This window comes from Mobula birostris, chromosome 7 (assembly GCF_030028105.1).
Source record: "Mobula birostris isolate sMobBir1 chromosome 7, sMobBir1.hap1, whole genome shotgun sequence".
In the NCBI taxonomy this organism is placed as follows: Eukaryota; Metazoa; Chordata; class Chondrichthyes; order Myliobatiformes; family Myliobatidae; genus Mobula; species Mobula birostris.
This window is the reverse complement of record NC_092376.1, coordinates 28,903,726-28,916,003: the sequence shown is the minus strand read 5'-3', so window position 1 is coordinate 28,916,003 and position 12,278 is coordinate 28,903,726. Positions and strand designations below refer to the sequence as shown.

At 42.0% G+C, this 12,278-nt stretch overlaps 1 protein-coding gene across 1 annotated transcript in view; it reads left to right on the top strand.

The window, feature by feature from the left end:
• LOC140200078 (rho guanine nucleotide exchange factor 17-like) overlaps positions 1-12,278 on the top strand; it is a 472,416-nt gene that overhangs the window by 16,710 nt on the left and 443,428 nt on the right. The window lies entirely within an intron of this gene.

The window sequence follows — 12,278 nt, the reverse complement described above, 5'->3', positions numbered from 1 at the left end:
CATTCTCCTTTACAGTAACCACAAATACTGGGGTGAAAACAAATATACTTTTAAATCTATAAAATGATTCTGATTTTATCTCCAGCCATCCACAACAGCATTCTCATTGTTTGCTGAAATAGATAAAATGTTTATTTCCTCGTGTATGATTTATTTCCTGGTATACTCACCTTTTGAAAACTGATTAAGTGAAGAGTTCATAACTCGGGGAGAGACCTGTAAGTTTGTATTTACCCTATTTCCATTGAAGATTCTTTAAAAAAAGGTTCAATCATAGGATGTTACAGCACAATACAGGCCCTTCAGCCCATGATGCTGTGCTGATCTTTTAGACTATTTGAATATCCATCTAACCCTCCATTTTCCATCATCTACATGCCTATTTAAGAGTTTGTTCTATGTCCCTAATGTGTCTGCCTCTAGTATCACCCATGGCAGGACGCTGTACGAACTCATCACTCTGATCTATTTCTCCTACTTTCCTCCCATCACTTTAAAATTGTGTCCCCTCATAATAACCTTTCCTGCCCTGGAAAAATGTTTCTGGCTTTTCACTCAATCTAAGCCTCTTAGCATCTTGTAAATTTCTATCAGGTCACCTCTTAAATTCCTTCGCTCCAAGCGCACTCAGCCTTTCCTCATAAGATATGTTTTCTAATCCAGGCAGAATCTTAGTAAATCTCCTCTGCACTCTCTCTAAAGTTCCACATCCTTCCAATAATGAGACATTAGGTATTCATTCCTGAATCTTTTAAAAGTAAGCTTTGTTTCATAATCACTGTACTTAAGCCAATTCTGGAGCCCTCTAACATTCTGTTGACTTCACATTCTACTCCATCCAAGACTGATATATTCTTTCTGAGCTGATGTATAGAGAACTCAGATGTAGACTGTGCCCTTAATTGAGGAGGGAAAATGGCTGTAGCAGAACCTTTCTTTAGACTTTAACCCTCAGGTTAGAAAGGGTAACACTTCTTTAATCTTCATGAATCATTTTAGTATCTGACAGCTTCCTTTTGAAAATAATAACATCTAAATCTTTTTAGACCTTAGTTTCTCACCATTTCAAAATCTCGGTCATCCTACTAGGATTAAAAATGAAGCCCTTTCCACCTATCAGATTTAAATCTATTTGCTAAAACTTTGCCTATTCACTTAATCTGTCAATGTCAACTTTTGATTTCACAAGTCCACCTATATTATTTACAATGCCACCAATCTGTGCCTCAATGGCAAACTTGAGGTGCACTTAATGATTGCTTTATTAGGTACAGGAGGTTCATAGTTTCCTGCTGCTGCAGCCCTTCATTTCAAGGTTTGATGTGTTGTGCGTTTAGTGATGCTCTTCTGCACATCACTGTTGTAACATTTGAGTTACTGTCACCTTGCCTCAGCTTGATCTAGTCTGGCCATGCTCCTCTGACCTCTTTCATTAACAAGGCCACTAACTGGATGTTTTTTTATTTGTTTTTCACATCATTCTCTGTAAGCTTAAGAGACGTGCCCCTGAAAATTCCAGGAGATCAGCATTTCCTGAGATACTCAAATCACCCAGTCTGTCACCAACAATCAGTCCATGGTCAAAGTCACTAAGATCACCTTCCTTTCCCAATCTGATGTTTGGTCTGAACCTCTTGACCGTTTCTGCATACTTTTATGCATTGTTGCTGCCACATGATTGACTGATTAAATATTTGCATTAATTAACAAGCAGATGAAATAAGCAGAGTGGCCACTGAGTATGTCACCATAGACCACCTTGAGATTCATTTTCTTGCAGGCATTCACAGAAGAACAAAGAAATGTTTCTGAAACAGTGAAAAGTACATACAAACAATTTGCTCAACAAAAGACTGACCTAATTGCTGTTCTTAAATCATCATTAAAGAAGGAACATTTATAAGTCTTACTGTTTTTTATTCATGTATCTCACTCTTTGAACTACTCCATTTCCCATGACGCTGACTCTCACTGGGACACCATTTCGCCTACACCTGTTCCTTCCAGACTCTGAGGAGCTCGCAAGCCTCTGCACCACAATTAGATGATGTTCCTCTCGACTCCACAGTCGAAGCCATTGACGTTTCTCAGCTTCTAATGCCTCTGAGATCAATTGATTCAACTGACCCAAGGATTGAGCTGGGATTTTCTTGGTCAGTTTGTCTCATCTGTACATTGATCAGACGATTTATATGCCAAACCATCAAATGCAGTGGTGAGCTAACTCTCTGAATATCAGGATGAGATGTGCATCAATTTTAAAGAAAGTTGATAAGAATCAAAATAACTGCATTAGCTGCAATTCCAGATGCTCAGAGGCGTTAATATGAGGAATGTTGAATGTTGTGGCTCATTTGATTTTGGAATAGAAAGGTTGATCTCTTCTTGATTAAGACAGTGATTTTCCTCACCCCCTCCACTGGCTGTCATGCCATGAGCTGCCCAGTTCACATGCTCTGAAGTGCTCTTGCTGTTTTTTCCTTCACCTCTACCGCTATTATGTGACTAATTCTCAGCTTCTGCTTGATTATGCCCTTGTGAGATGCTCCGGGAAATGACAGGGACATTAGCAACATTGAACGACACTTGGGCTATAACATGGATAGGAAAGTTTTAGAGAGAAGTGGGTCAGACAAGAGCAAATTAGTCAGTTAATTAGGCATCTTGGTCAGCATAGCCCAGTTGGGCTGAGGGGCTTGTTTCTCTGCTGAGTGACGCTGTCACTATTGTTCTTGTTATGATCAGGTGTTGTATTCCCATGTCATACACATTTAACATTTATTGCCTGGCTGCTACGCATACTTTTACCTAGAGCAGATCCCAACCATAAACCTTTGCGAGGTAACTGGTTCCAGGCTGATTGGAATTCGAATCCATTGCTGATCATTGATTCCACGAGAAGTGTTGCTGACACAAAACTTTAACTGGCTTCCCTTTTCACAGATGCTGCTTGATCTGCTGAATCTTATTTCCTATTTGTTTTCAAATTCCTGCATCTGCAATTTCTTTGTTTTCCAGATACTTCCCTCACCAAGCTAAAGGATGAACCCACTACTAAAGCTGTGGAAAAATTTGTGAATGTCCATTCTAGGCCCTACCATGCATGCTGTACTGAAAACAGACTGTTAATTTGTAAATAGTCCATTTTTCAGGCCAGGGCTAGACTTCTAGTCTCAAAATATTCACCATTACTGGCATTTATTAAACATTTTGCTATGCAGTGTCATTTCCTGTTCTTTCACTATGTATACTTATGAACTGTTGAATGAGGGTAGTTTTGGTGCCAGATGGTTGGCTGAAGATGGTTTGAGTTCACACTTGTTGGGGCGCAAGTCTGTTACAATGCAGACGTAAAGGAAAGGCAACAGAGCTTATTAGAATTCTGCTATATTTCTCAAAATGTGTTAAATTTGTGAAATTTAGACATCCCCAATTATGAAAACTCAAAGGCCTCATTGCTTCTAATAAAAACAGAAAATGCGGGAAACATTCAGCAGGTTTAATTGCTTAATTTGAAGAATTGCAGAGATGGAAGATGGCCTGTCATGTACATGTACCAAGAGCAGGTGCTGCAGAAAAGATGAAATATTTCTAAATGCTACCACTCGGTGGGGGGGGGGGAGAGTATGGTTGTTTAAAGGGTGGGTGGACTGGAACTTGCTGATTTCATTTGCAGTGTCACCTGAAGGGAATCCGATGGAAATGCAAGTAGGTGCTTAGTTTACTGGCCTCAGATTAAGCAGGGAGACTTTTTTCTTCTGACAGAGTTGACCATTAGAAATGAAGGTGGCAGGATTATAAAATTCATGAACCCGTGTCTCTGCAGTTGACCATTAAAAATGAAGGTGCCAGAATTATAATATTCATTAACCTATGATTCTATTAATGTGCCAATAAATCGAACCTGCAGCCTTTGTGAATGATACAAAGGGAAGTTTCACAGGTGTTGTAAATTGAAATGCAAGCAATTATACATTATGAAAGCTTTGTTTAAAAAAAAATCAAAACTGCCCAGTTTCTTGAGCTCCTAATCACTTCAGGTGCAGGTTGAAGCTACCACAAACACAATGGATCTTCGTGTCTACTGGCGAGGTTAGAGGGTTGTATGAACTGCCAGTGGCAGCTGGCCAAGATTTAATAGTGGAAATATTAATTCTCCAGCGTTTGGTTTGATTTCCTTTGAAGATCAGACGTGTGTTTAGTTTCTTCCCCTCAGATGATTAGGTGGACAAGGTGGAGTATATGACTGACTAAATTGTACCTTTTGTACACTTGAGAGAACTTGATGGGCTGAACCACCTTTGATCTTTTTATCGCCGCACCCTGTTACGTTCTCTCTGTGTGTTTACCCATATCAGCTCAAATCACAGGATTTCAGCTTTTGGCACATTTGGTTGACTTTTGGAATAGATTTAAAAGTTTGTTTGCAATATGCCATATGAAGTATGTATCTAAATATAAGGTCTTACAATTTTAACAGCACTGATTTATAAATAGACTTTGTTTCTATAGAATATTTTCTATCCTATGGAAACTAAACTTTCTTGATTGTGTAGGTTCTGATGGAGAGAATTCTGTGCTCTATGGGGAGTCATTTCAGTAACAATGAGTGTTGGTGTTTTCCTTGAACTTCTGCTTAAAAGCCATTCAACATCTGCATTTTCTTTGGCCACATTTCTGACTTTCTTGTTTTGCTTGTTCAGTTTAGACAAGAGATTATCCAACAGTGGGTCTCTTTTCCAGTACATAGGTTGCCATAAAAGTGGATGCTGTATCCTTGCAGGAAACGGGCCTGAGACACTTCACAACCGAACATAAGACATAGAAGCAGAAATAGACTATGTCGCCCATGGAGTCTGCTCCACCATTCCATCATGGCCGATCTCTTATCCCTCTCAATCCCATTCTCCTGCCTTCTCCCCGTAAACTTTGACGCTCTTGCTAATCAAGAACCTATCAGCCTCCGCTTTAAATACAGCCAGTGACTTAGCCTCCACAGACGTCTGTGACAATGAATTCCACAGATTCACCAGCCTGTGGCTAAATAAATTCTGCCTCATCTGTGTTCTAAAGGGACGTCCCTTGTATTCTGAGGTCATGTCTTCTGGTCCACTATGATAGAGCAGACACAGCATTCATAGTAAGAGATGTGAAAATGGTGCTATTGCGGTGAGACATGACAGACAAGTACCAGGTCTAAGTGGCAAAATGTCAGGTAAGGCATGTGCATTCCTGAACTTCCATTGAGTACCTTACTTGATGGTATTTTATGCAGAAAATTTGTCCCACAAATTCAAAGAGTTAATACTTCAAGCAAACTGGTAGTTTCAGGGTTAATAATCCCTTTCTGGCTTCCAGTCAATATTATTAGCCGTCATCAAGAGTTCTCCGTAAAACAACAGTACTGGAGGAACCATTTCTGTGCAGAAACTTTGCAAACTAATTAATAATATCCATGAGCAGCCTGTCGTAGTTTATGAAGGGGAACAGCTGGCACTCACTCTGTAAGCATTTTCTTGCATTTTCTCAGGCATATTTTTCCTTTCGTAGTCTTGGTTTGACTTTTTTAATAATCTGATGGAAAGAAGTTAAAGAAATACCTTGTGTGTGGTGATACCATTTTAAATTTCACAGTTCGCTCTAACGTTCTCTTGATTCTATGAGAGATCTTATCCCCCTGTATCTTCTTAAGGGCGCAAAGAATTACCATTAGCTGGGCATATGCTGCTACCTTGTATGTTCCAAGGAGATGCTAGGGAGTGATGAATACATTTGGAAACAAATCCTGTCATGTAATATTGCTGTAATTGTTTGATGGAGCCCTCATGGTATTACTCATGGTAAGTTAGACAATCACTCTTTTAATAATGACAGGCGTGTTAAACCATGCTTTGTGGTACTTTGTTACTAAAATATATCTGTGACTAAGTTGATTCGTCCCTTTTAAGGTCATAGTTTCTAACTACAGTAAGCAAACACAGGCTGAAGTTAAACTAAGTTTAGCATCTGAAGACATTCTAAATAGTTACAGTTTACAAGTTCATGTCTTCCGGCTTCCATGCCTTCACTTCCACAAAACGGTGGCAGTCCTGATGAAGGGTCTGAGCCTGAATCGTCGACTGTCTATTGCTTTCCATTGATGCTGCCTCATCTGCTGAGTTCCTCCACCATTTTGTGTGTGTTACTCTGGATTTCCAGCATCTGCAGAATCTCTTGAATTTAAAATGATGGTAGAATTTGGATTGAGGCTTCAAGAAGCACCTGGAGCCACCTGGTTGGCAGAGTTTGCAGATGTATCTCGATGTGGTAAACATAACATTATTTTATCAGTGTTAATTGATAAAATAACACTGACATAGTATTTTACAATTGTAAATATTGAAATGACTGGGCAGGACGTTGCGTGTGTACAAATATTAGACTTATTTTTATTTATAGTGCAATGTGAGGTGTTGCTCTTAGTAAGTAAGAAAGGACGTTGTAAGGAAATATGGGTCCAATCACAGAGACGGACCTCTTGGGAGGCTAAAGGAACTTGGTATGACCACATTGAGCCTCACCGAATGTCCCAAAGACATCCTATGTGGATGCATAATGGCTTGGAACGGCAGCTGATCTGCCCGTCATCGCAAGAAACTACAGAGCAACACACACAACATGCTGGAGAAGCTCAGCAGGCCAGGCAGCATCTGTGGAAAAGAGTACAGTCGACATTTCGGGCTGAGACCCTTCCGCAGAAACAATAGAGAGCTGTGAACACAGCCCAGCACATCACAGAAACTAGCCTTCCTTCCATGGACTCTGTCTACACTTCTTGCTGCCTCAGTAAAACTGCCAGCATTTTCAAAGTCCCACCCATCCTAGATACTCTCTCTTCTCCCCTCTTCCACTGGGCAGAAGATACTAAAGCTTGAAAGTATGTACCACCAGGCTCAAAGACAGTCTCTACCCATCAACCACAGCCTACCGGTCAACCTCGACGCTTTGCAATTTGCCTACTGGAGCAACAGGTCAATGGCAGATGCCATCTCTCTGGCCCTACATTCCTCCTTAGAACACCTGGAGAATAAAGACACATACGTAAGGCTCCTTTTCATTGACTACAGCTCTCCCTTAATACCATCATTCCAAATAAACTGATTCCTAAGCTCCGGAACCTCGGCCTTAGCACTCAGATCTGCAGCTGGATATTCAACTTCCTCACAGACAGGATGGACCCAGGCTGTAAAAATAGGGGACAAGCTCTCCTCTACAATCACTCTGAGCACCGGTGCCCCACAAGGCTGTGTACTCAGCCCCCTGCTGTACTTACTGTACACCCATGATTGTGTAGCCAAGTTTCCATCGAACTCAATATATAAGTTTGCTGATGACACAACAATTGTAGGCCGTATCTCGGGTAATGATGAGTTTGAGTACAGAGAGGAAATTAAGAACCTGGTGGCATGGTGCCAAGACAATAACCTATCCCTCAACGTCAGCAAGACGAAGGAATTGGTTGTTGACTTCAGAAGGAGTAGTGGACCGCACGACCCAATTTACATCAGTGGTGCGCAAGTGGAACAGGTCAAAAGCTTTAAGTTCCTCGGGGTCAATATCATAAATGACCTGACTTGGTCCAACCAAGCAGAGTTCACTGCCAAGAAGGCCCACCAGCGCCTTTACTTCCTGAGAAAACTAAAGAAATTTGGCCTATCCTCTAAAACCCTCACTAATTTTTATAGATGCACCGTAGAAAGCATTCTTCTAGGGTGCATCACAACCTGGTATGGAAGTTGTCCTGTCCAAGACCGGAAGAAGCTGCAGAAGATCGTGAACACGGTGCAGCACATCACACAAACCAATCTTCCGTCCTTGGACTCACTCTACACCACACGCTGTCGGAGTAGTGCTGCCAGGATAATCAAGGACACGACCCACCCAGCCAACACACTTTTCGTCCCTCTTCCCTCCGGGAGAAGGTTCAGGAGTTTGAAGACTTGGGAACAGCTTCTTTCCAACTGTGATAAGACTGCTAAATGGATCCTGACCCGGATCTGGGCCGTACCCTCCAAATATCCGGACCTGCCCCGCGGTTGTTTTGCACTGCCTTACGTTCCATTTTTCTATTTTCTATTTATGATTTATAATTTAAAATTTTAATATTTACTTTTTACTATTAATATTTTTAATATTTGTAATCCAGGGAGCGGGAAGCACAGAATCAAATATCGCTGTGATGATTGTACGTTCTAGTATCAATTGTTTGGCGACAATAAAGTATAAAGTATATACCCCACTGTTGTAAGACTACGGAGTTCCATAATACAATAAGAATGGACCCTTGATCTCACAATCTACCTCATTATGATGTTGTACCTTATTATCTGCCTGCACTGCACTTTTTCGTAGCTGTTACACTTTAGTCTGCTATTTTGCTACTTCAGTGCACCATGTAATGAGCGGATCCCTGTGAACAGTATGCAAAACGAAATGTTCACTATATCTCAGTTTCACATGATGCATATGACATTAATAATCTAGTTTTAATTCTAATAAACAATAGAACAGAGATGAGGAGGGATTGCTTTATCCAGAGGGTGGTGAATCTGTGGAATTCATTGCCACGGATGGATGTGCAGGCCAAATCATTGGGTATATTTAAAGTGGAAGTTAACGGGTTCTTGATTAGTCAGGGCATTAAAGGTTGTGGGGGGAAGGCAGGAGAATGGGGTTGAGAGGGATAACAAATCAGTCATGATGGAATGGCAGTATAGACGCGATGGGCTGATTGGCCAAATTATGGTCTTATAACATGGAGCACAAAAGAACAATATAGCATCCAGCTTCTAAAGTGCAGAAACCTTTCACCTCAAGGTCATTAGGTATTATTTAATGCAGGCTGCAGGCTACGTTACAGGTTCAAACCTCTTTTATTTAAGGTTTTATTTGTAAATCTGTGGACTCCAGAATAATGGAAGATTATGCAAATTTGTATTAGACCTAGTATGATGTCTCTGTGATCAAGGAATTCACTAATATTCTCCTAAGGCAGAACGAACTTTAAGCTAAAGGAAGTAGCCTACTACAGTTCGAACGTTATGCTATAGGACTCAGTTCATTGGTGAATCAAATGGTCTGTGCTCTATCTCCAGGGGCAGTCTTACAAAATCCACAAAAAGTGAAACTTGCTCTGTATATAAATTTTTAAAGTTTGGCTCTTAAAGGGCAGAGAAGACACTATCAAAATCAGTTCCTCCTCTTATCCTCCGAATCGGAAGAGAACTTCATGAATGAAAGATGTCTTAAAGAGTCATTTCAGTGGAAACCTGGACAGGCTATCAAATAAAAAAATCAGGTCATTTTCAAACACCCAGAGTAGATAGCTCCCTCATATGAAACACAGAGGGTGACTTGGTGACAAGTCTGCACTCTCTAAATGTTGCTTGGTGTAGGTAAGTGCCAGACATTGATTAGGAAGGAAGTTATCTGATAGCCCAGATGATGGTTGTGTCTGCTGATGGCCAGGGGAGGGTTATTTGGCCTGGTGGCTAGGGAGGCCATCCAGCCAGTGTGCCAGTTAGACTTGCCTTCTGTTGCCATGGCAGAGCTGAAGTGATGTGTCATTGATGGGATTAATGTAGATGGGCAAAAATGGTCGTCATGGAGTCGAAGGGGTGGAAGCACAAAATAAAGGAAACAAGATACCAGACATTTGAAGTTAAAACAGAAAATGCACACAGCAGGTCAGTCAGCATTTGTGGAAAATGGAACAGTTAACATTTCTGAACTGGGGAAGAGAGAGAACAAATTAGTTCTAAGTACTGGACAGAGAGATTGGGGAGGGCTAGGTAGAAAAAGGGAAAAACACTGATAGAGTGAGTCCAGATGCGTTAGTGGGCCCGTTACAAGCACATTATGTTTTGTCCGTTTAATAGAGTCATAGAAAAGTACAGCACAGAAACAGGCCCTTCAGCTGAACCATTTAAACTGCCTAGTCCCATTGACTGCACCCGGACCATTGCACCCCCAACCCCCCGTACCCCTCCCATCCATGTACCTATCCAGATGTGGGGCATGCCTCAAAGGGCAGGCTAGACAAACAGAATAAGAAAAACTGAGCCAAAAAATGACAGCCCGAAACGACCAGTTCTGATGTAGACTGAAAGAACGCGAGGTACCTGAAGTCTGAGAATTTGACAGAATGCCCAGATGGGAGATGAGATGCTGTTTCTCAAGTTTGCATTGGGCCTCTTGTGACAGTGCAGGTATCAAAATTCCACCACCATTCACTCTCGGTCTTCCATTTCCTGTGTGTATGAATGAATGAGAAAGTGAAGATGTGAGAAAGTCTTATCAGCAGCATGGTTACACAATGTACCTTACAACAGTATCCTTTATTGTTCACAGGAATTGCAGTTTCTTTCATTTGCTAATTCTACTGAGAAGACAGCTGAGTGTTCAGCTGGAAGCGTTTGCTTTTCCTCAGATAGCTAGTAATATCAATGCAAATTAAAACCAAAGCACCTTCGCAAACTTGTATTTCATTCATTTCTAGGGGGAAAACACTAGTCACGTTTCTGTTCAGTGCCTTTTTAAATTCAGTATTCATCCTGCCTTTACTGACAAGGTTGCTAGTATTGTATTACAGCAACACTCACAACGTGCTGGAGGAGCTCAGCAGGTCAGACAGCATCTGTGGAAACAATCAGTCAACGTTTCGGGCTGGAACCCTGCATTAGGACTGAAGAGGGAAGGGGCAGAGGCCCTATAAAGAAGGAGTGGGGAGGGTGGGAAGGAGAAGGCTGGTAGGTTCCAGGTGAAAAACCAGTAAGGGGAAAGATAAAGGGGTGAGGGAGGGGAAGCAGGGAGGTGATAGGCAGGAAAGGTGAAGAAGGAATAGAGGAAAGCACAATGGGTAGTAGAAAGAGGCGGAACCATGAGGGAGGTGATAGGCAGCTGGGGAGGGAGCAGAGTGAAATAGGGATAGGGGAAGGGAGGGGAGGGATACCGGAAGTTGGAGAATTCTATGTTCATACCAAGGGGCTGGAGACTACCTAGATGGTATATGAGGTGTTGCTCCTGCAACCTGCGTTTAGCCTCATCATGGCAGTAGAGGAGGCCATGTAAGGACATATCTGAATGGGAGTGGGAAGCACAGTTGAAGTGGGTGGCTACTGGGAGATCCTGTCTGTTGTGGCGGACGGAGCAGGTGCTACCTGACCTGCCGAGTTCCTCCAGCGTGTTGTGAGTGTTGCTTTGACCCCAGCATCTGCAGATTATTTCGTGTTTACGATTGTATTACAGTACTTCCTGTATTTAAACACTGACTTTTCAGAATCAGTGTCAAGTCTATTATCACTGACATTTGTGAGATGTGTTGCTTTGTGGTAGCAATGCAACATATTAAAGATTACAATAAGAAATATATTAAAATTATTAGGTAGGTCAGAAAGAGAGCAAACTGGTGAGGATGTGTTCATGGGCCGTTCAGAAATCTGATGGTGGAGGGGAAGAAGCTGTTCCTAAAATGTTTTAAAGTGTGTGTCGCCTGGCTTCTGTGTCTCCTCCCCAACGATAACAATGAGAGCAGGGGACATGCTGAGTGGTGGGGGTCCTTAATGGTGGATGCTTTAGAAATGATGGATAACTTCTGGTATCCCTGCCCCGATGTAGTGCAGTTTGATTTCAGAGATGACTGAGCTAGCTCCTCACTGTTCACTTTTTGAAATGGGTAGCTGATGTCTCTGTACCATTTCAGAGTTGGTATGCAGTAATGCTGGACTCTCAGACCTCCATGAGCTGTTTTGTTCCCCCCCACCCTTTTCTTTCTCCCTGGGCCTCCTGTCCCATGATCCTCTCATATCCCTTTTGCCAATCACCTGTCCAGTTCTTGGCTCCATCCCTCCCCCTCCTGTCTTCTCCTATCATTTTGGATCTCCCCTCTCCCTCCCACTTTCAAATCTCTTACTAACTCTTCCTTCAGTTAGTCCTGACGAAGGGTCTCAGCCTGAAATGTCGAGTGTAGCTGTTCCTATAGATGCTGCCTGGCCTGCTGCGTTCACCAGCAACTTTGATGTGTGTTGCTTGAATTTCCAGCATCTGCAGAATTCCTCGTGTAGCTGTTTTGTTACCCCTTTTTAAAGGTAAGACGTGGTACGTGGGTCCCTAACTCGTGTCAGTGCTTTGCAACCAGCAATTAGCAATGGCCTGTGCAGTCTAGTATGAGAAAGGACCCATGCTGTAATATTGGTGGGGAGTGAAAGTACAGTATTTTTGTACTTGACCCTGATCGGCCG